Source organism: Hypomesus nipponensis, chromosome 15, assembly GCF_054491055.1.
Source record: "Hypomesus nipponensis isolate SF chromosome 15, ASM5449105v1, whole genome shotgun sequence".
Taxonomy (NCBI): Eukaryota; Metazoa; Chordata; class Actinopteri; order Osmeriformes; family Osmeridae; genus Hypomesus; species Hypomesus nipponensis.
In genome coordinates, this window is record NC_140375.1 from 2,705,765 (window position 1) to 2,730,609 (window position 24,845).

The following is a 24,845-nucleotide window of genomic DNA, read 5'->3' on the forward strand; positions in this document are numbered from 1 at the left end:
TTAATTCCACCTAGCTTTCTCCAATGTGTTTGCGCAAGTGCATAATTGCTCAGCCAGTCATACATATGTGTATGCTTTATTTCTGAAACAATTATAATATATTATATCTGATGCATCTCTTCCAGAATGAATCAACAAAATGTATGCCGAAACCAGTTTTTTTCCAACACGTTTTTACAATTTTAAACAGTCATTGATAATGTTTCGGAAATGATACATAAGACATTTCCAGAAATGTTTTCCTGATTCCCAACATAAAATAGATCACAAATGTCGATAGCGAGGTCACATATATCTGCAGCTTCAAAAGTAATGTTTGAAAGAATTTGAGGGCAATGTGAGGTTCCTTCCTTAGAAAATGATGGGGACTCTAATGCTATCAGGGGGAATTAAATAGTTAGCTAGCAGGGTCATTTAAATGAAAGTGGGTAGATACCATTTCCAAACAAGTATTCTCTCATGACTGAAATAAAAATAAGTTAGCACTGGTGATAAATGCTTGGTAAGGAGTAAGAAGGAAAAGGAGCACTGTGTTGTCTACACCATGTCTCTCTCCCTTTTTTTCACTTGCATCTCTCTTTCCCCCTCCTCTGCTCTCATTTCTCAAGCAGCCCACCCTTGCACTGAGGCTTAATGGTACATGCCATTAGCGAGCCCATCTCTGTAAGGGGAGGGGTGGTCTCTGCCTGGTCTAAGAGGCTACTTTAGTCCCACATAAACACATTCACAGATGTCTCTCCGCGAGTAGACTCATCTCTCCCGTTACGACGGCAGCACAGCACAGCCCTGCACAGCCTGCCTCTGTGAGAACCACCAAGCCGTGCTGAGAGAGAGAGAGAGAGAGAGAGAGAGAGAGAGAGAGAGAACGAAAGAGACAGAGAGAGGAGGGGGTTAGAGTAAGTGAGACAGAGAAAGAGAGGGAGTAAAGAGCAGGACCACGGAGGGAGCAAAATACAGCCCCGTTGCCGTCTCTCTCTCTGACATCTCCTCGCGTGCTCGTGTGTTCCAGTGTGTGAACGCGTGGAGGAGAGAGGGGGAATAATAGAATTAAGCCTGGGTGATTCTTTCTTTCTTCCCTCCTCCCCCTCCTTCCTTATTTTCCTTCTTTTTATCTCCTCATCATCCAAGTCTTGAATACGGGTGTCAGCTGCCACAGCGGGATAAAATAAAGGGATGCTTTGAATGCTGCCTCTGTTTGCAAAAGGGACGAGGAGGACGAGAGAAGCACAACAAGCAAGGGACAAAAACCGGATTTCTCGAATGAATGGGAGTCCCCCGCAGCATGTGCTGGGAATAGCAGTCGGATACTGAAGTCTCTGATTCAGGTAAAAAAATAAAAACGCAAAAAACAACCATACAATCATCCATTTTTTTTGTCCATGCTTGGTAACATCTCTGTCAATAGAGGATTGAGGTAACACTATAACCTTAGCACAGAGGAACCTTTCAACAATAATCAAGATTTGTCAACTGCAAGGGAGATCTTGCTGTCGGTGTCCAGGGTCTCAGTGCGTAGCAGCATTGTGAAAGTCCAGGTTAGGCTTTAAGCCATGCTGTATGTGGTGAACAGGCAGTGTGAAGGGTTAAAAGGACCTGATGGTGGCCTGACAGGGTGAATAATAGAAAATCCTCACTGTGTTAGTTTGTGTTGCTTGCTGATATACTAGGCACATGGCAAGAAAGGATTGACTTGAGTCTCCGAACGAACTATTCAAATAAGCATGGTTCTAATTGAACATGACGCGAGATCAAACATGGTCATGTTTAGCTGGGTTTTTACTAAGTGCCTGACTCTGACAAGCAAGACCCGACTTCTTGTTTGTAGAGGGCTGAGCTGGCAGAACCACACGTTTTACAGGTGGCTCAGGGGAGTCGTTCAGTACCTCTGAAAAAAAAGAAATAACAGGTTGTCCGATGCAACGAAAAGGGCATCGGCCTTGGAAAAGGCAAACCCAGCCAGGCTCAAAGGTTTTCTCCTGCGAAGCAAGCTGTATGTCCTCATTTCCTGACAGGTAGCCTACAGCACCTTCCCACCTCAGTGGGAAAAAGATGCAGCTCTTGTGTTGGCTACCTTGAAAAACCCTCGACTATACACACTAAATCAACTTGATCAGCACTTCTCCTGCTCCCAGTACAAAACCATTGTGCATTGTTTTGTCTGACAATCCAGACACAATGCTTCAAAGGCAGTATGCTTTGGTGGGGATAGCAATTAGGATGCAGCCTGGGCAGAGTTGATTGGATGAACATCACATCAAACACAAGAACCTCCCTCCCCATCATGTTTCATATTATGCCTTCGCTGCAGAAGGGAGCATTAAATGAGCAAGCTAGCAATAGTAAAAATTGCTGGGCGCAATAGCTAAAAGTATAAATCATTGAATTAGTGGTGGGATTGTGCTGTAGGGTCCAGTTATTAACAGAGGCTCACTGTGCTGTTACTGGAAGAAAAATAGCTTGATGTGGCAGCAATTACCGAAGTCTGGGACACGGTCCCAAGTTCTCATGCATGTGTCAAGACGGAGAGAGAAACTTTGGAAGTTCTGACTCGTCTTGCCCTGACACCCACCATGACATCAGAGACTCTGGACACATATATTGCTTCAAAAACAAACAACTGACGAAGTAAGGAGAACTATAAGGGTGTGAAATGTTGCGAAGGAAGACACGTTGTTTCATGAATTTGTTTTCAACGGCAGATGCAAAAGCATACGCTTTTCTGACAGGCTTCTCTCTTCATCACTGTATCAAGGGTTCACTGCTCACCACACTGAATCCATCGTCTTGTAGCGTTAGGATACATGTGGTACATCATTTCAAACCCGGTCTCTGCTTTTCCAGCATGCCTGCTTGCATACCATGAAGGCCAACACCCAGCTGTTTCTCACATGGGTGGCTGCTCCTGCTCCTGTCAGTGCACTGTGAGCCTGGACGTATTTAGCCTCTGCACCGTCAAACTTTGCCATGAGAGCCCTTATGATTCTGCATGCTTTACAGTTGACTGAGGGACAAACTGTACAGTGCTGTACATGCTGGAGGGACAAAATGTTGCACATGTGCTCATGTCTTGGCAGAGGGGCAACCCATAACTGAGAGATTAACATTGACAACACAATCCACAGCCGTTTGTACTTGGGCGGAGTAAAAACTGCTGTACCTCACCAACAGTGTGCAAGGGAAGTGGGTTTTGGAGCAATGCAAGTACAAAAAATAAGACCACTGTGCTTTTCAAAAGTGTCCACTTTTATTTGGTTTGCAGTGAACCCAGGGTCCACTGGGTAAGGTTAAAAAGCTTTTGATGTCGGTTCAAAATATGTTGCGCTCGTGTTGCTGTTTGAAGGCTTTTGGAAGATGTACGTTTTTTTGCTAGACCATCCGAGAATTCACTGGCTTCACTGACCCAGCTCAGGGCAAAGTGGGGTATAACCATGTAACTGTAGCAGAAACATCATACGACACACTGAACACCCACCCCCACACACCTGTTACATCACACGAGCCAAGAAAGGAGGTACAACTACCCTTCAAAACTAGATCTTCTCTGTAAATTGAATATAAGTGGATGGGTCCCACCTACAGAGAGTCTGTCAACTGGCTTTTACCCCCACATTCCAGAACCAGAGAAACCTGTGTGCAGAAACTAAGCGGATGGAGATTCATGAGGGCTCTCTTTTCCTGCCACATTTCCATACAATGAATATTAACCACCCCGATTGTTTCCGGAGTGTCCCCACAGTAGCCAGATCCCTTTTGTTGTTATATTATTCATTCACTCCGAGCTGCCTGCCACCGACACTTACGGACTGACATCCAAAAGAGCAGGGAGAAAAAAAGAGACAAAGGTCTTTCTGGACACTAGCAGTCTTTTCTAAACACATCTATAAAAATAAATTAAAAAACAGCTGAAGAGCATTGACATTGTGCTTTGAATGCAAGATACATGCTGTTTGGCCCTGGAATGTGGCCTAGCTCCATGGCCAACACAGCCCACTGGGTGCTCCCTTGTGCTTGGCTGCCTAAATAGACAACCACCATGAACTTCTGCTAGTAGTGTCTTGCAGACTGCAGACATAATAGCCCCCACCCTCCACTTTCTACTCCCTGACAGGGACAGACCAGCTCCTCAGCTAACCCCAGCCAACCCCCTTCTCCAGAACACCTTCACCTGTGATAGCAGCTATGGTGTTCCACTGAGAGGGCTTTAAGCTAGGGTGCCAAACATGGAGTGTAGGGAACTCCCATCTATCACAATGCTGTTTCAGCAGTGATTGGTCACTCCTGTTGGCATCTTGTTTTCCACATGACTACTCCGTTCATACCTGGCTCCAATTCTCCTTAACGGCTTTTGGCAGCCATGTTATTTTTCTTTGCATAATCTCATTATGATGATTTTAGGTTTGTACGTAGGATGTTCCCTCAGGGTTGTGAGGTTGTGTTAGGAGGCAAGGGGGGGGGGGGGTGTATTAAAGACAGCTGGCAGTGTAGCACCCTCATGTTCACATCTATCACGTCTGTAGGCCTGTCTGTCGCAGATTAGAGCAGCGACGCTCCCTTGGTGGAGGCACACACTCAAGTGAACACACACACACACACAAGCACTTACACACACACATGTCGCTGCAATGGCACTAACGCTGAGAGGAAATGCTTAATAGTGGAGCTCAGTAGCTATGGGGGAAACAAAAAGGGTAGCACCTGACCGGTCCCCCCCACCCTCCATCCCACACTGCACCAATGTCAAGTTAAATTCTGCTTCACACAGCAAAGAATCAAGATGACACTGGAAGAAACTGTGTTTTGGCTCCAGCTTTTTCTTTTTTTTGGTACCCGTGTGCCTCTTCAGTTAAACACAATGAAACCTTTCGCGGCTCAGTGGAACTGTTGTACAACAGTTTTTTATCCTGCGGAAACATATCGTACAATCGAGGTGGTGAAGGTGCACAGCTTGTGTCTCCGGTGAAGAAATGCTCGCCATGGGGGCCAGAGTTGAATGAGGGCTTTGACGGAGCTGGACCAGACTCCACTGGCTAACAGCAGGCGCATGGGAAAGCTAGTCGACTGCAGTCAGCGTCCATGGCTTTGACAAGGTCAGTCTGATCCCAGTGGCCTGCCATGCCTCCTCTGTCCCCTGCTGTGCACTCTTCCTTATCACACCCTCTCGCTGATCACAGATCCAGTCCAAAGTCCTTTTTCAAAGAATCTTTGCTCCAATTACTCTCAGCTTAAGAATTAGCACTGGCAAATGCAGCAGACAAGACTTGGTGGTATCGCACTGCCGTTACTCAAGTAATCAAAAAGCACAGGGTCTTGCTACAAATCCCCAGGCTTACCAAAACAGAAGACTGCGTCCCCACCAGAGTAGGAAAAGATCAGTGACTGTAATGAATGGTATAAGACCACCAGCCGTTTGACCTTTCAAAGACAATACCGATTTCCAGCATAGGCGGCATTAGGCTTCTACTTAGTGGTGCTTCAGTGCTCGTCACAGCCTGCTGTACACACTCCAGTCTGCTCCTGGTGAAGAAAAGCCCCTCATACTGTAAGAAATATAGATACGCTTTAGTGACATTCAAGTGCCACCTGGGGTCTCACTTCAACCTGACTGATGTATCTGCTGTCATGTGACGAGTCAAGAAGGTGACAACCACGAGGCGAGGGTTATGTCGATAAACCCGGACGAGTGAGCGTCTTTAGATCCGAGACCAATCAGATTTACTAATCCCTCCACAAACATATTATTAAGACCATGACCGTTTTATCCGGCGGCACTGAATACAAACTCGTCTTCCACCATAACGCAATCATCCTCGTTACACAGTATGAAATGAGATTGGCACAGAGGGTCGTCTGACTTTGGAATTTGCCGGAGTTACTTGGGGTTAATGTAGACAGCGTATTTTGCTGCGCTGACTGGCACCAATAAATGCAAATTACGGCAGGGAATTGCTGTATACTTGAATATTAATTATTGATCAATGAGTCTGGTCTTTTACATCTAGGAAGAGAGCTACATTACAAGGCAAAACGAGTCATCAGCATAGCAGAGAACAAAGTTCCAATAACAAGAGAATATGATCATTGATATGACCTTGTCCCACGAGAAGAAGAAACTAGAAGCAAGCAATGGATGATTTAGGAATGCACCAATTAAAGCCAAAAATGACTATCTTCTCAGGAAGATAGTCTTCAGCGTGGCTGCAGTTCAGCCCTGTTAAACAGTGTCATACGCATGGGTGAGGAGTGGGGGATGACAGAATAGATAGATGGAAGGGAGCAATATTTGTTGTTGTTGTAATGCACTCACAGCCTTTCAAGCGAGCCCCAATTACTTTCAACGCTGTGCGTTGTGTCTTCGACACAGGCTGGCACGCACCAATGTTGGCTAAGAGCTTGGGCCCTCTTTATTTTAATATATATTTTTTTTATTAAGGCAATCGGACTAATGCCACGCTCATCACAAACCAGACTGGCCCTCTCAAACTTTGCTAACCGCCGTCTTCAGCAGACATGCTAACACTGTAACACACATGACCTCTCTCCAATCCAAAGGCATCACCGTGCCACCAACACTCTCAGATCAGTGAGAAATCGAACTAATTTTCATTGATTTAATGTCAAAAGTCATAAAGAATGGTGTGACCTGATGGTGTCTGTTGTGCCTCATGCCCCAGCCTTTAATTAACAGTAATCTAAATTTTTTAAAGTGAAGCGAACCTGAACCACATGGCCCTTGAATTAAATGAGTAAGCTCCCCCATTTAAAAGATGTGAGAGAATTACTACGAGCAAAAGCTAAATGTAGATACAGTTATGCAAGGGGGAAAGCTGCTCAGTTCATACCATTCAAATGAATTGTACTTTTGAATGCCTAAAAAACGCTGATGGGTTTCAACAAGGTATAGTGTAATATGCATGCAGCCTATGCAAAAAACACTTCAATGTAACATACTGTGGTGTAAGATTGGCCAAGCAAATGTAAATGTTACACTACACTTGATATGCTATCTTAGTAGTCTTACTTGTACTGTCTCTCACAAACACAACTTTAACTTTGCCAGTTCACATGATAGCTGATGATACATTATTGTCATGTTCTTTCATGTCCAAGACAAAATCAATACAGACCTTAATGTAATGTGTACAGTGTCTCTCCTAAACGTAAAATCATGTCCAAAAACAGGGTAGAGATTCATAGTGAATGTACCTTACTTACTTTACCATCATAAGTCTTCATAGGCTTGATGGATACACTCTCATGTCCCAAAGCTCTGCACAGTCGTGATAGCGTGATAGCGCGTGTTATTATAAGTGTCACATGAATGTCTTGGAATAATTGGGCCAGAAGGTTGGCGATGACTTGTGCATTCATTAAAAGGGGCTCTTGCCATGTTTTCATCCCATCCCATCAATTGGGGACCAGTGAGTTTTCTCACTACACCCATTAGGCCTGATTGGAAGTACAGGCTTATAGAGTGGGACTTTCACCCTACTGGGTGTTAGCATTATGCAATGTCTGGTGTCAGTCTGGCACGCAGATTCCTTTTATATACAGTATTGTAATTTCTCTGACAACAGAAAATGTAAAAGGAAAGTAATTAACTGCTACTGGGTGTTAGCATGATGCTAATTCTGGCGTCATTTTGGCAAGCAGATACCTGTTGCAAACAATATTGTATTAACTGACGACAGAGAATGTAACATGGACGTGGTTAACTGTGTGATTCAGCTTGGTTGCTCAAAGTGAAGGATAGGGGGAGTAACGGAAAGTGTGATTGCTCTAGCATCATAGATAATTAAAGTAACATCTGTTTCTGTTGCGGTTTAGTGGGTGTTACCTTCTCAATCACTTTAAATGGCAAATGACAACCCAAAAACCATTTATTGCTCCCGCAAATTAACACCAGTGTGTGATAATGGTATAACTATGTATTTATTTATTTGTTTATTTGACAGGGATAATGCAGTTAAACATGGCTACAGAGCAAAGTTTGCAGCTGATGTGATGCACATAGAGTTTATAGCAAAAGCTAATTTTCAACTCCCGTCCCTGGATGGGCTTTCTACAATAGTACATAATAAAAATAATATGCAATTTAAAAAATACAGAATAGAAAAATACTCATTCAGAACACACGCATTCTAAGAACTAATTCAAAGGGTACACAATGCAATTGTACTAATTGAAAACTCATTCACGCTCTGACATTTACATGGGTACAGTTTTGTTTTGCTTTCAGCCATGCCTTAAGCCTAAAGGTGAACATTTTAAACTCAGAAATTATCTTAATCTCTGTGGGCAGTGAGTTCCACAGTTTTCAAGCCCAGTAAGATAAGGCTGATGTACCAAAAGATGTTCTGCGCTGTGGGATTTAACAATTTTGGTTTAGGGAGCCCCTTGTCACTCTACCGTAATTTAGTCTCTGAATAAATGTACTCAGGGGTTCAGGAGCCAAGTTGTTGGTACACTTAAATAACAATTTGAGAAAACATATATCGTTGAAGCTTTCAAAACGTAATAAATTAAATTTCTTAAGAATATGGCAGTGATGGAAGCAAATTGGTTTTCTATCCATAATTTTCATTGCTTGGTTATAAAGTGAACCAATGTGCTTTGTAGCTGAAGGGGCTGCCTGGGCCCATGCTGTCATGCGGTATGAAATATGAGAGAAGATCATAGCATGCATGTACAGCAGGGCCGCCTGGTGCAGAATGTAATGTTGAATTCATTTGAAACAATTGAAGTTTCGTTTTATTGTTTTTGATATTTTCTCAATATGTTTATCAAATTTTAGATGGGGGTCGAGGACCAACCCAAGATACTTGAATTGAGTTACAGATTGTATTTTATCATTTTGCAAATGTATTTGAAATGTTTGTTCTAAATTGTGTTTTTTAATTGAAAAACACATGGCAACTGTTTTTGTAAAATTTAACTTATTTTGAGTGAGCCACTGACCAACCTTAGCCATGTATGCAGACAAAACCTCTGCAGCCTGCTCCGGTGTCTTGGCAGATGCTTAAAAAACGGTATCATCTGCATAAAGTTGGCAGCGAACACCAGGACAGATCAAAGGCAAGTCATTAATAAAGAGACTAAACAACATTGGCCCCAATATAGAACCCTGAGGTATGCCCATACGGATGTTTAGCAATGAGCATTTGTCTCTGGCCACTTTAACACACTGTTCCCTCCCCTGAAGAAATGAGGCTAACCAACCCACTGCCTCAGGAGAGATGTTAAACAATGACAATTTGGATAAAAGTAGGTGGTGACTGACCATTTCAAAGGCTTTTTTAAGATCGAGAAATACTGCTCCTACCACTTCACCCCTATCCATGGACTTCTTTAAGTTTTCAATGAAGCAGCAGTTTGCTATTTTAGTTGAATGCCTTCATCTAAAACCAAACTGTTGTGGGTGGAGGAGCTGGTTGACCTCCAAGTGGTCAGTCAGCTGTATTGCTACGACCTTCTCCATCACTTTAGATAGTACGGGTAGAATTGATGTTGGCCAGTAGTTGCACATAGAATCTTGACTTTCTGCTGTAAATATTGGCACAATCACTGCTTTTTTCCAGCTTGAGGGAAATTTACCATTTCTTATGGACACATTGACAATGTGTGTTAGAGGTTTAGTAAGTACACTACTGTATTGTTTGAGAAAACAACAAATCATATTAAAGATATCATTGGATTTGGAATTTGAAATGTTTTGAATAATCTGTATGACTTCTGTCTCATTAACTTCTATACAATCAATAGAAGGCATTAGGCATGGTTCATTCCCACCTACAATCTAATCTCTTGTTAATTCTTCTACTGATTGTACAAAATAAGTACAGTTGGCCATAGTTGCACTCTTATTAGTCCTCTTGCTATTTACAATGAGTTCTCGAATTCCTTTAGTCTTGGTTGTTTTATTCGTTAGTGCATTTAAATGTTTCCAAAGGGAATTACTGCCCTTTGCATTGCCTATAATATTAGTATAATATGAAGCTTGTGCTTTTTCTCAATTCTTGTACCTTGTATCTTGTATCTAACTATACTATGGGTATGAATCTCTCCATGCCTGTCTGCCTGTCTGTGGCTTGAATATCCCAAGAAACAGGCATTTAATGAAGTTGAAATGTGCCAGCTATATAGCTCACGACCCAAGAATGTGCAGTGTCAAATGTGAAGGTAGGCACTTCTCGAATAGAATATAAATGCAGGAATATGAACAGATTTGCTGCTATGTTGAGTTGCACAATGCGATGGAGCCATAGATCTCACCAGAACTGGCACTGAATTAGCATTTACTGCTAACAGGTGCTGCCATTGGGCATTTCACTAGTCAATCTCATTTCTTTAAAAACACAGTTTCCTGTGTTTTTAAAATGCAATAAACTTTACAAGACTTAGATGCCGTCATTTCTGTAACATATTGTGTGTACTCAGCAAACACTTGCCCCTCAACACACATCCATCCACATTTAGCTGAGAAACAATGACCGTATCTGATACTCTAATGTATAAATAGACACAACCACTCACCCATCCCCAAGGCCCAGCTACAGTTAAATCGGCGAGAGGTAACATACAACACATTCAAATGTAAATGTAAAAAATGTCTTCTCTTGTCTGAATACCTGAGCTTTCCTCCAGCATTAGTTTGATTGACAGAGGATTCACAAAATAAGCAAAGAAAAAAGGCATGCCTCACCCAAAGGTGATTGGCTGGAACAGGATTCTTGCAACGGGACTTGCTGGAAAGTAACGGCACGCTCCCAAAATTGTAAATTGACATTCCACTGGTACTGAACTGTCTGTGTTGCTAAACAACTCTCAGAGAGCTGTCTTAGTACACACAACTTGTTTATAGGGGACATGTTTCAGTTTTTTTCTGGAAAAAATCCTGCCTATTGTACCTTTAACCTTCCCGTACCCTCAGCAAACATGGGAAACATACGCAATTTACACCAAGAATAAGTCTCAACACTGCATTGATTTCTCACTAGTGGTGTGACAATATATCCCGACCTCGAATCATGCCACTTTTCTCTTTTGATTTGTCCACCTTTCATGCAGTAGCCTATGACTTTGCCACACAATCCGACTGCAGATTTTCAGAAAAGGGGGTGGGCAGCTCCAGTATATTCCAGATTTAATGAATAAGGGGAGCGAACACATTAGGCCCATCAGTAGTGCAAATGATGTTTACACAAGAGCATGGAACAGCTGCTTATGTTCTCTCCTGAGAGGTGAAGTGAGGTGATTTCTTGACCCTTCGTTATGAAGTGGGGGTTATTAGACAGACATGACTGGATGTGTGCTCCCTGCCAGAGTAAACACTGCATCGTTTACTATTATCCGAGCCGGGTCACTTGAACGCTTGCCAGGGTGGGTGGCGAGCATTAGAATGCAGCTCAATGTGACTGCCACTGCAGATGCTAACCGGAGGCTAACACTGTCAGAAAACGAGAAGGGTGTTGAGCTTTGTACATTGGTTAGGGGAGCGCATCGAATGCCCTTGTGTGATTCATTCCCACACTACAAACTAATGAGATAAACAGAGCCCCAATCGATTCAGTTGGAGAAAAAGCATGCTATAGGGGCAAATGCAGTGGTGTGTGCTAGATCTATTGACACGCTCATATTCCAAACCCCTATCATAATTTACATTCTGCAGCACCTGCTACTGTGGCCAGCATCAAAGTTTGTTTGAATAACATGTTATGAGAACTGACATGGTAAAAGCACTTACTGTTTCGAAAACGGCAGCACAGCTATAAAAGCATTACTGATTTGTCAGCACAGTGGATTGCTGCTTTGGACTCTCTGGGTGGGGGCCAGACTTGAATGCTCACATCAGCTGGGGGGTGAAGAAAACTGGGGGCATTTCTACGCGTCATCTACGGTGGTGACTGACAAACTTAATTAGGGCCTCAATGGTTGTCCACCGGGCCAATTTAGGAGCAGCTTTCCTGTGGTTCACACGTTCATGAGAGTCAGTCTGATGAGCCAGTGCTGTACTTAACCAATTAAAGCCATCATGCTTCAGCATAATAATTTCAAGAGGGGAATGGTCAGAGGCCTTGTATGTTGCCCAGCCTGCCCAAGCTGCAATGACTCCCAAATATAGGCAAGAGAGTACAATAACCAAACTCATAAAGTTTGATGAAAAAGTGTATGAACTCAGTGATAAGTGTATAGCTTATTAATGTAGTTTATTGTTATTTGCTGACATGTCAACAAATTAAATAGTGGCTTTTCCAACAGACTTTGGGTGTGACATTTGTGCTTTCAATACAATGAGCAATCAAGCACTTTTAACTTTTCTAGTAACCAAGCCAGACAGTAGCAAATAACTTGAGGGCATAGTATACCTGAGAAGGACATTCTTTAAGATTGTGTTTAATTGATTGCCTTGCGATGGTGTCACTCAGGCCTTTTCTTTTTCACAGACAGACACAGAGGGTGAGTCATCCGTCATGAAGTACTGAGGGGAAAGGGGGAGGGAGAGAGAGAGAGAGAGAGAGAGAGCGAGGGAGAGCAGGGCAGAGGACAGTGCCTGGCTGCAGAGGACAAGCGTTGATAGCTTGCAAGCAGAACAGAACATCAGAATGGATGTGCCGAATGTTCGTTCGCAGATCCAAAGGCCGAATGCCATTTCATCTTCCTTCCAATTGCTTAAAAGTTCAATTTATTGCTAGCATGTGTCTGATCCTAGGCTTATAGAAAGGGAATGTGGAAGGGGCATGACATAATACATACTGTATGTGTGTATGAATTTTACACTTGAGGACTTCACAGGGAGATAAATGCTTCTTTTGTGAAGCTCCCTTCCTGCATCACCATGATGACGTGTTGCAGTGGCTGTTTAAGAATGTTATGTCTTTTTCATCTTACTTCCTGAGTCAAGAAGTCTCTCCCACTCATTTAAGCTACCGAGTAGAAACCCACTGAGAAGAAACCACCCTCACCAGAGAGGCGTTTGTCACAACAATTGGCAATTAAAGTATTTTTGTGTCACCTCACAACCAGGAGGCAATCAGCCGTGGAGCGGTTTCTGCAAGGCATGAATATGAAATTTTCCAAAGCACCAGCAAAGTCCAGCAAGATTATACTGGGAGAAAGAACTATATTTCAGGATGACTGAACTCAGCTGAAGTACAATTGGTATTTCAGTGGTTTTAATAACCCAATGTTTACAACTGCACCTGACAGTGTTATGGCCGTGCATTTAATTTCACATTTTCTAATCACTAATTCAACCAACATTTAAAGAAACATGTTTAAGTTGGGTTTATGCACTGTGGCTTTATTGCTTCTCAGTATCCTGATGATACTATTTCTTATTGGTACAGTTCAGATCAGTAAGAGTACAGAATTAACTGAATAAAGCAGCATACAGTTCCCCCTCTACAGGTGTGACCTCTTTACACGTTCAAGAACACAACATTAACCAGTTAATATAGTTTACGTGACCCAAGACAAAGCCCTTGTTGATGAAACTGCTTCCAAAGATTGTAGAATATGGTTATATGCACTAATCAAATTTACCATTCAGTAGCATACGAAGGGCAATTTAAACCAATGTACTGAATAGAAAAAAAGTGGTAGCCAATGACATGGCTAGTTGGCCATAGACCAACCACAGTGTTTCCAGACTTGGTGCAATAATTCATGCTAAATGCTATGGCTACTTATGTAGGATCCCAGGATTCATCACATGGAACAAATGCTACAAGCTAACATACGGAATACAGATGTGAAGAAAAACAAGCTTTAACTCCACAGAGAGTAACGGAACAAGGGTCGGAAATCAATAAAGTTCCAGCCAGCCAACGTGAGCAAATGAAAAGCATGCATGCTACGATAATGGGTATGGATTTCTGAACGTACGCCTCATGTTTTATTCCCTAGCTTTGGAAATATTGGAAATATCGCACAGGAGGTGATTGATGACAGGTCATGCCAATGAGTGCATTTTCTGCACACTATGATGGCTGTGCCTGGACATTTATTCAACACAGATGGAGTAAGATAAAGCTTCCTCACATTTGGTTTCCATGTGGTTATGATGTAGTACCGTCCTTGTCTTTGCTTACATTGACATAGGACGGTCATGTGGTTTTCATTGAATTCACGTCTTTGGAGTTGAAAATACTTGCATCCACACACTGTGAGTATAGAGCAAGTTGTCAGTGCTGAACACTTTTGTATTATTTTGCTTTGAGGCAGTCAGGCATTGTGTATTGTTTTGTCAGTATGTATTCAGAGAGAACCTCTAAACATGTTTTGGTCAGTCATAATGTAAATACTGCTGAAAGTAGAAGTATACTCCCTCACATATTTTTTTTCTGCCTATACTGTCTATATTATGAACTGTATGAAAACTGTAGGCTATTCATTCATGTTCAGAGATATTGTAAATCAGGTCAGAGGGCCTGGCTTGGGAAAGAAAGAGAATAATGTGAGAAGAGGTTGGTTGCTGTTTAAGCTGCAAAACTCAGTTTGAATGGCAAACTACAATATTATCATCACTGAGAGACAGGCTTTTTTGTCCGTCAAAACAAGGACATTTCACATCAGAGGCACCTTGTCTGCAGTGTATGTGAGTTTGTGTGTGGGTATGCATGTGTGTGTGCATGTGGCTGGTTGAGTGTGTGTGTGTGTGTGTATGTGTGTGGGAATGAGTATGTGTGTGTAGTGTGTGCATGAGGCATGCTACTGCTCATGGGAATTAGAGTCAAAGTGCATGACCTGTGAGTGCAGACAGGAGACCAACCATGACTTGGCTCAGGCTGGAGGCAGAGGGAGACAGAGAGAGAGAGAGAAGCTGAATTAGAGAAATCTTGGCCTCTGAATTGCGGTCTGACTGGAGATCTCTTCATCCCGTTACCAGGGTGACAGTCCCAGGGTTGTTATGGTGAGTGGCACATGAATATAGGGTTGAGAAACAACATGAGGCGGTGTTTGTGGCTGTCATGACTTGAGTTTGCCACATCCATCGTATTGAGCGTGCTTCTCACAGGGTTGCATGAATGGGCAAAATATGAAAGATGTAGCTCTCCTCCAAATCCAGCATCGTGTAGACCAAATGGGTCAATTTCAATCACCACGTAACTTTAATCCTTTAAAATCCCAGAGATTGTATAGTGTTGGTTATGTACAGTATAACAAGCAAAAGTTGTGCCAAAATCAAGTAATACATGAAAAGTATACACAAATAGCCTACCTTTTCTCCTTTTTTTTGGGTGACATAATTAAACCTAGTTACCCTCAGTGACCATGTCAGGTTTATCAATCTGCTCTCCTCAAGATCAGACAGCGCTTGATAAAATACGATCCATCTCCTTTATTGGGAGTCAAATCTCAATCTCTCTTTTTTTGCTGCACTGACTGAAACCTAAACCTTTTTGCAGGGGAGCAAAATTACCAAAGAAGAAAGGATTGTTTTTCTCTTTTCTCTAGAACATTCACATTTCACACACGTCCAAAAAATGCATAACCTACCAAAACGGTTTCACTTTGAGAGGTACATCTGAGTACTTTAAATGTATTTCCTTATTTGTATTCCTAGCTGTACTCACCAACCAACTGCATCCATGCACATTCCATGAAACCATCACTTGACACACTCCTCCAATTGGGACTTGGGATTTGGGAATGTGCAGTCCTCCAGTTGATCAGTTTAAATCAAGATAATAACTTAAAGATGTGGGGTAGTCAAAGGGGACAACAAAGGTCACCTTCTCGATCACACAAAAAAGGTTTTGTCTTTTTCTCTCTGCCTCATCCCTCTTTTCTCTGCCATTCATAAAACATGCAGTTTGTTCCCGAGCATGGGACTGAGCTTGCCTAAGCCTAATGTCCTAAAACTCTTTCCACCCCTCTGACGGTCACCTCTCTCATGTTGTGGCAAACATCATCTGCACTTACAGGGTAAGCAGATTGGAGTCCTGTAAAGGGACACTGCTGTGTGTTTTTCCTATTTTTATCCACCCAGCAATTTAGCGTGGCTGCACAACATTTTTGCCTTTTTGTTTGGGTGCCCGATATTAGAGTAATGAGAAAGGTTAGGGATGCTGAGCTTTGAGAAAGCAGACGTATATGCTTGTGGCTAAATCTAAGTAGGTTAAAGCCATTTAAATAAAGAGGAAATAGTACCTCTAAAGTGGGGCTTTCGTTAAGCTTCACACAAATCTGATAAGTGCTCTGCGCTCAAATAGTTTTTATACAGTTTAAACCCACCATGAATAAATTCTTAAGCAACGACCATGTGATTAGTATGATTCTTCTCTTATTTCTTGCAAGCAGGCATGCGTGCAAACAACATGAATACGACATGTATTCACATTAAGCATATCTGCAAGACTTACAATATGGATGTTATAGACAGTATAATTTATGAAAGAGATCGGCAGTGAAAATGCCCCATAAAGTGCAATGCGATGTCTGTCTGCCAAACTGAGGTTAGAGCATGTTTAATCGCATCATTGATCAGTTGAGAGAGGTTTTGTTTTTCTTCCAGGACTAATTGGCTCTTAATTCTGAATAAAGGCACATAAGGTTTAGCCTTTACAAAGCCTGTCAGCCTTACTCATTCATCAAATGTGGCTTCAAGGGACACTGAGCCATGCTGATGTCACCGATGACTCATTGCTTTAATTTGGCCAGACTCAAGTTGATCACTCTTTCCCCCCTAACAGCGGTCTTGTTTAGTCAAATCTGTGTACCTTCTTAACTCGTATGGTATGTTTGTCACTTTCCCCCACCATAATGTGGTCAATTAGTTGTTGATTACTGAACCAGAAACACATGATACATGACCACTCTCGACAATCAGCACATAAACTACAGTACTAAATAATCAAGACTGTAATTTATCCTCCCAAGACAAGTGGAATCCAGATTGTGTCGGCACATTGCAAAGACGCCACTCAACCTCTAACATTACAAAGTAGTGGAATGCAGAGACAGCTACTTCAGGTAAAAAAAAGTATTTGAAAAAATGTTGATGACGGAAAACTGTCACTCTGAAAAAATGTTGATGACGGAAAACTGTCACTCTGAAAGCACATTATTCAGGCAACCTCACAAGGCTGAAAAAGAAGAAGAAATAGGCCTCTGATATATCTGTGTCAACCAACCTGTCAAGAGCAACCTGGGCTGCTCCTCCAGAGAGACCACCTCCATCTTCATCCAACCTCACCATGACTCACACTCATAATCTTTGCTTCTTAGCTTGGCGTGAAAGTCTGTGCAGTCGGGGGAGGCACGGTTACTGGTTCGTGGTGGTATGTAATAGATCACCATACAGGTCTTTTTCCACAGGCTATTGCCTGGAGACCCGTGTGGCAGAAGCACAAGGAAGGTTACAGGTTCTGTTGTAATTGCTCTGGCCTTGTAGTCCAGGTCCAGGTGGAGCAGCACTGAACTGTCTGGTGGGATGGGGAAGAGGCAATCTCGAGCAGGGTTAATTGAAGTGGTGGAAGGCCAGGGTGGAGCAGCAGTAGGATTGAGAGGAAGGGCTGTGAGTCCTAACCCGTAGGTGTGATGAGGATGGAATGCCTCGTCTTCTCTTCGCAGCCTCCAGCAGACCTCTGAGAGGGTCTTCAAGATGAGCTACATCGAGGCTCTGAGATGGACAGGAACCCACTCCACTGTCTCATTTGGTAGATGTAATGAGATGCTATCTCAAGACGGGTACTGAAAAAGACTATTGATCTGATCACAGTGCAGCTCATTGAAGATGTATGGAGTCCATGACAAATTTTCTCACAGTGTATAAGCCTCCTGTGGTTTATACCCCCCCCCCCCATACAAAATACAAATAAGAGGCATTCTTTCTTTGATAATGCAAGTTTGTCAGCCTCAGAAGAAAGAAAAAACACAAGCTTAAAAACACATTAATGGTGTTTTTAGAACAAGATTTCAATGGGATTTCCATGCTTTGTGTAGATTAAGAAGGATTAATCCAAATCAAATTTACAGCTCATGCATTAATTCCCCGAAGGTGTGAGACACAGTTTTAGCTCAGACAGTGCCTAGGTCTCTCTCCAGATTTCACAGAGGGAGCCCTGCCTACATTAAAACCCCATGAGGGTGGGCCAGAGCTTTTGGATAGCCATACACAGACAATCCTTTCCGATTCCGAGTCTTCTAGTGCTGTTGTGAGGTTTCCGTTCACTTCTGTTCCCCTGACCAATCACAATGTTAGGATGGATGCCTCAGCTCAATTCCTCACAGTCAGACACCAAAACTCCATATTTTTATTTCACGGGCAACACCAAAACACTAAGGTCCCTGGTTGCCTGTAATGCACACAGTTCATAAAATGTTCTATATTACCTCTAAACCTTTTTCTGGGGCAATGCAAAGCATGATAAATGTCTCTATGTGCTTTTAACCAAGCAAATTGACACTTATAAGCTTGTGGTGAGAGTACGGCAGATGCCGCTGAGGTATTGAAGAGGAGACTCGTCGACAAATTGCACTCCACATTTCTAACCGCAAGAAGGAAAGACAGCGGAGAGAACTGATTTCATTTGAAGCCCAATATCAACTGAGTTTTCCATGGATTATTTAATTATATTGTTAGAAGTCTACTGAAATGTGAGGAGATAGTCCCGAGGGGGAAAAAGACACATTATCTGTAACGTTTTGCCCATGAAACCTCTTTGAAATGTCATGAAAGAGACAAATAGAAAGAAATAAAGGACATATGTCCCCATACTATGAATTCTCTGAGTGTTACACTCATGCTGAAAATCTGCAAAGATGAATGTCAAAGGGTTTCTTTGGACAAACTCTGATGAACCCCAGACCCCTTATCTCCAGCTGACAGAATAATATGAAAATCATTAAGCCTTGGTAAACAGGCGCGAGTCCATTCTCAGCGCTTACATAACTATCTCAAGGAGCCAAAGCAGAAGGAAAAATAATGGAACCTGTGATGTTCCTTCTAGGGGCCTCTTTCTCTTACTATCTTTCTCTCTGCCATTCTCTTTCATTCCCTCTTTCTCCCTTTTGCTCTCTCTCAGTTCTTTGCTTCCTCTACTTCTCATCCAAAGACACAGAGCCCCGAGACTGGAGTGGATGGCACCAGCACCGGCACCAAGGGGTGTTTCGTAGCGTAACCAGGACTCTGCCTCAGTGCTCCCAACCCCGGAGCTCTTTCCACCACATTAGCAGTGAACAGAGAGAGAGAGTGCAGGTTCTTTGTCTTGCCAGCCTGAAAGAGAGGTAGTCATGAAAGCTCAGCGGCTATGCTTCCCTCTCCACTCCTCTCCCCAAGCTCCTTAAAACACTTTACAACTACATCTGTTGCCTACGGGGGGGGGGGGGGGGGCTGGATTTGCCCTCATGATATTTTTCATCTTCCTCACTCGAGAAAGATAAGAAAAGTAAGCCTTTGAACATAGAGGCGGGGGGCTTACATTTCAAATTGTATACAGTACAGTCTTCCCCTTTTTGAGTCTCACATGAAAAGACAGCTGGTGTAGAGTTTATACTTTGCCTGTTTTGTCCTGTGCATCACAAATATCATTGGTGCGACCGTCAGTTATGTGTTGTGAATAGATTTTTGTTGTGCAAGCAGGTGACTTACTAGGGACAGCTAATCATCGCTTCTCCCCAATCTTTCTGTGATGATTTAACTATAAACAGCTAAAAAGTCGTATTGGTTCACTCTCTGAGGGATTGTGTTGTGGATTACTTGAAACCCCAGATGACCTCTTGTCCAGAAGGACAGGGAAGAGTCATAAATCCGTAGTTCTGTCATAAAATTAGCAGCTCATCTTCTTACAAGGGGAAAAAGGCTGAAAAAACATATGTACAGCATGTATGTTAAAATATTCATTTGACTCACAAGCTACTGTGCAGAAACAGTATGGAATCTGATGTAAACTGTTTAACTTTCCCGCAATAGAGCCAGAGCTCAAAAACGGGTCTATTTACTTTTTGAGCTCTCCACGTTTGTTTTATGGAGGCTGATTTGCAAATCTTGTTTGGTTGGATGTTTGCATATGTTATTGATTTTTTTCTTCTCACTGAGAGCTTGGGGTGCTGAAGTGAAAAGAAATAATCACTGTGGATTTATTGCCTTCTCTGCAGTCTTAACTTTGTTTAGAGTGCGCTCTCGTGCCCTTTATAATTACATTTTGTGGTTTGTGCTCAAAGCGGTGAAAGCAGACATGGGACAACTTTTGCTTTCAAGACTCAAGGTCTGTTTAGCAAATGCTTGAAAAGCCTTGGTTTCATCATCTGATCTAAACAAATTCCTTGAGCTGTATAATGAAATATTTGGACCTGTGCTTTATCCTTGCCTTTTGGGGGGGCATATCAAATGTATCAGATCTATCAAATCTAACAGATCGAGTATCAAACAAAAAAACAAATTCAAAAACGGAAGAACTGCTGTGTGATTTCTGTGTATCTCTGATACATCCCATTTCAAGGTGGGCGTGTGTGCGGTGGGTGTGGTATGATGAAACAATTGTGATGGTGTATAGGCAGACACCTGCAGTCCTCGCCTCACTAAAGCCCACTGTCAAGGCCAGGGATGCCTCATAGTGAGCCTATACAGGAAGACTTATTGGTGTACTGTTTATAGGTCGCACAAAATCCTCCCATCCCAGTGTGAGCAGGTCACAGGAAACGACAGGTGTTTTCTCAACTACTGTCATTAAAATGGGAACATTGAGGGATCTATGCGCCTCTGTGTCGGTCCTGTAGAGGGCAGATGATCATTTTGTCTTTAATGTTCGTGTCTGCGTCATAAAAATAGGAATGGAGGGTAACAAACAGAGTGGAAAATGCTAGCCACACATCCCCTTAACTGCAGTACATCCCATCACTCATTCTATTGAGTGTCTGTTTTTTGCCTGGAGCCTTGTAGCGCATGGGTGAGGGTCCACAGGGAGCTCTGGTGAACATGCTGTCGCACTGTGACAGGTCAACCCTCAAATAGAGGTTACTCCTATCATACACAAATAGTGTGACTACACCTGCACTGGTATTTGTACATGTTCTCACACACACACACACACACACACACACACACTCCCAGCAAACAGGACACGAATGGACAAACCTGATGAACCCTGATTCAAGGATGACAGCAGTAAGCGTTGTAGCATGTTGTCCTTCAACAGTGGCATCACAACCGACAAAGATTAAATATCTACAGCCTGCAAATTCAGTTTCAGAAAATCGGATCATTCTGTTGACAGCTATTCCTGCAACATGCAGCAATTAGTCACTGTTTCTAATGTGATCTGCTACCCAGTCACATTTTCCCTTCATTAGGGAGGTTCTCTCACAACATGTTTGCAATGTAAGGTGCTTCTCAAACACAGAGAAACAGTATCTGCTTGCCTTGTTCGAAAAGAACACTCTTCCTATGAACAACTAAACCCCCAAATATATATCTGAGCTGTGCTGCATTGAGGAGAGAGAGGAACAAAGACACCAACACTAACTCATTTCCCCAGGCCCTCAGGGTACTGGCACAAGGATGCTCGTTTGAAGCCTAAGAGAGAGCTCCTCTGCTGGGCTTGGTCGCTGTCAGACAGGGTGTCCACCCTGGCTGGGCCCTGACAATACATCCATGTGAACCTGTGAAAGAGCCCTGAAGTTTGAACAGGATTGGTAACGATAAAGAAGGCTGCTGTAGTGAGGCTTTAAGAGATAAACAGAGACTGACAGGATGCTTGAAAGAGGATAGAATTGTTGGAAAGGCAACAAAAAGTTGAACTTTTTGTAAAAAAGTTATCATCCAAGTCTTTTCAATATCTGTCTACGTATACAGCCATCGGATACATATTTCATACTGTACTCTAATCCATCAAGCCCAATCATTTTTTCCCCTCTTTTCTGTGTAAATGAAACAGAATATTGCCAGTCAGCGCTTTTGTTATTAGTCCTTCCTTGCTATCTCACTTCAATATTAAATATTTTGTCACCACCCATCTTACCTGTACTGTTTCAGCACAACGATTCGGGGACGGGGGGACGGGACGATGACAACGAAGACATGGAGGTTCAATCCCCTTGACAACAGGAAGAGCTACTTCTCTTCAAAAGAGCTCTGAATATACTATTCATAGAAAGCTCTCTGTCAGAATCGCAGATGGCAGACAAGAGGGAATGCCGTGTCATTTGTCTTGGGCCTGATTAGACTTGTCAGGGATGAGTGGTGCCGTCCACCAACACACTCCTCACACACTCTCTTGTCCTGATCCGAGGACAAGCAAGATACTGGGCCCATTTCACGGTGAAAATGGACCTCTATATTTTATGACTTTAAAATACGTTTAATGCAGAATGCAACCACCATGCAGCTACGACCCGATATTTCGCTGCGTCAGTCACCTCTACATAAAGGTCTTGTTCTTTGTCTAAAGCTGGTGTCAGTATCGTAGCTGTTACGTGCTTGCAGGCAGTGCTGCTTGTCAGCCGAAAACCGAGAAGCAACCGTTAGCCACGTCTTTATCCAAGCGTTGGCAGGTTGTACACGGCATGCTGAAGCACTGATCCAACAAGGACGCACCGTGTTCTTTTTAATGTCTTTCATCTCGCGGAGATCACTTAAGCCCCCTGTTTTATGGGTAACGCAGCCCCTCGATTTCCCCAAGCCCCTATAATTATGCAGACCATGGCCGTGCGCTAGCTGTGTGATTGCACTCTGTGACATATGGTATATTACCTTTTAGGGCGTCCAGTCGGTTTACCTCGGGTAGTTGTATGCATTAATTTCGTCTGACATTTAATTCAATTTTTAGATAGCTTACAGTAAAAGGGATTTTCTCATTGTTTGGTTGACTGAGTCCTGAGCCCCAGACGTGGATAATTTACAGCTGAGGAATGAAACATGTAATATGATCCATGATTACAAATTACATTGATGTGGATGTGTGCTTCCTGCCATCATACACTAGACATGTAGGGGGGGGGGACAATTACATGCCATTTTCTCAAGAGCAATTGATGAGGGGGTGGGGGCAAAATAGGGCTGTAACACGTTACCTATGTTGTAATGTATATTGGGGGGGACAAATCGTATTTTGCCCAGGATTGGGAAACCCTGGGATTTCCGCAAATGGATTTAAGCATATTCCAGTCATCATTAGGGGACCATTTACTTTGTACTTCATTAAGCATTCTGTCATAGTACTTATTATTTTGCCAGCCCCATTGCATGGAAAAATATTGAGTAAAATAATGTAACCTTTGTAAAAACATTGATTCACAATTCCTTTGTTGGTTGAAAATGAATTTGATATAAAGTATGATAAAGTAATGTTTTATGACTGTAAACTAAATACTGTCAGCCACCTAACAGTATATGCACTTCTTGAAAAGTTGGGTGTCAAAGAATAATTGAATACAATAGAGCAATACAAACAATTAGGTAAAGTGATACAAACTGTATTTCAAGGTGTGCTCTTACTCTCACCATTGCCACTTCCCTCTTGCTCTAATGGACCATGATGGGGGCCATAACAGCAGCTCATAAAGATTCAAGGCAGGCAGGGGGGATTTTTGCCAAGCCCCCACCATGTCATCACCTCCAGAGCTTCTTAAAGTGTCCCAGTGACAGAGAAAGATTGCAGCCCTCCGCTCTTGCTATTCCGGTTGCATAGCGCCTTGGGCCAAACAGGAGAGGGAAGACAGCCAAGTAAACAGAACAGCAGTCACCTACTCACCAAGGGTGAAAATGAACCCTCTCTCCCATTTGGTCCTGGATTAATTGAGCCCTTGCCGGAGCAGAAAATGACCCAGTGAGGTTGAGTGACAGCTGTAGAAGATGAAAGGTCTGGACTGAAAGGTTGAGCTCGGAGCAGTCACCACAGAAGCAATATGACCCCCCCCCCTTCTCTCAAGCCAGGGAGCCGGCAGCAAAGAGCTTTCAGTAATAGAGGTATTTTACTGCAACTTGGGATTGAGAGAGCAATTACTATAATGGCACTCAAAACATCCAACATCTTCGGTTTTCTAGGATCGAGCCTGACCTTGCATCGGTGAAGGATTATGGGATATTCTACCATAGGGGAGAAACATGACAATAAAACATGTTTTTTGCTTTGTATATTCAAATACAGTTAATAGCGTGCTTTAGTCAAAATGCACTTTTAGAAATACCGTAATGGGTGCACAGTGTTCTACTTACAGTATCTCCAGCGATCATTATCTATTTATACCCTTGGGAGCATCTGCAATACCGTCTACATTACCCGGCACCTTTGGACTGTGTTATTCCTGTAACACTCGGTTCTGCTGGGTTGGGTTTCTTTACAAGGCTCAGCATATCGTTTTACAGACATGGAAGGGAAGTTACTAGTATGTGTGGTTGGTGAGAGAGAAAGCAAGAGAGACACACATTTTTCTGAGAGATAGTGTGTGAAAGAGAGAAAGTGTGTGTGTGTGTGTGTGTGCCTGCACCAGTGCTGTCTGGGTAGGGGGGATAGCTGCAATGCCACAACCTTCTCCTGTCCTTTATCTCTGGCAGAGCCTGAGCCCTCCCCCTGGAGGAGAAGCATTGGGAGGAGAGGAGGAGGTGGTGTTGGAGGGAGAGCCTTGGCCCTGCTCCTGGCTCACCTCCTGGAGGGAGCCTTCCTGGTGTCCCTGCTCATACCCAGCACTGCCCACAGTCATGGTGCATTAATAACTTTCCGTTTAATCCAGGATTTATGCTGTGATTTTGGCACGGTCAACGCTAAATACTATAAATAGCACTTTTCCATATCAGCAGCGTTATCGCCCATCCACATAAACAGATAAAGAAGGGTCATATTTACCAAATGGCCAAGACACTTGCTTCTTTTAGGTAGGAATGTTGAACATTTGTACATCCGTTTTCA

The 24,845-nt window shown here is 42.9% G+C and overlaps 1 protein-coding gene across 2 annotated transcripts in view; it reads left to right on the plus strand.

Moving 5' to 3' along the window:
* Positions 1-755: 755 nt before the first annotated feature.
* The window catches only part of b3gat1a (beta-1,3-glucuronyltransferase 1 (glucuronosyltransferase P) a), a 52,935-nt gene continuing 28,845 nt past the window's right edge, over positions 756-24,845 (plus strand). For both annotated transcript variants that reach the window (XM_084674948.1, XM_084674950.1), the window contains exon 1: positions 756-1,325. The gene's annotated coding sequence lies outside the window, so the exon portion shown is untranslated. The remainder of the gene's footprint in view (positions 1,326-24,845) is intronic.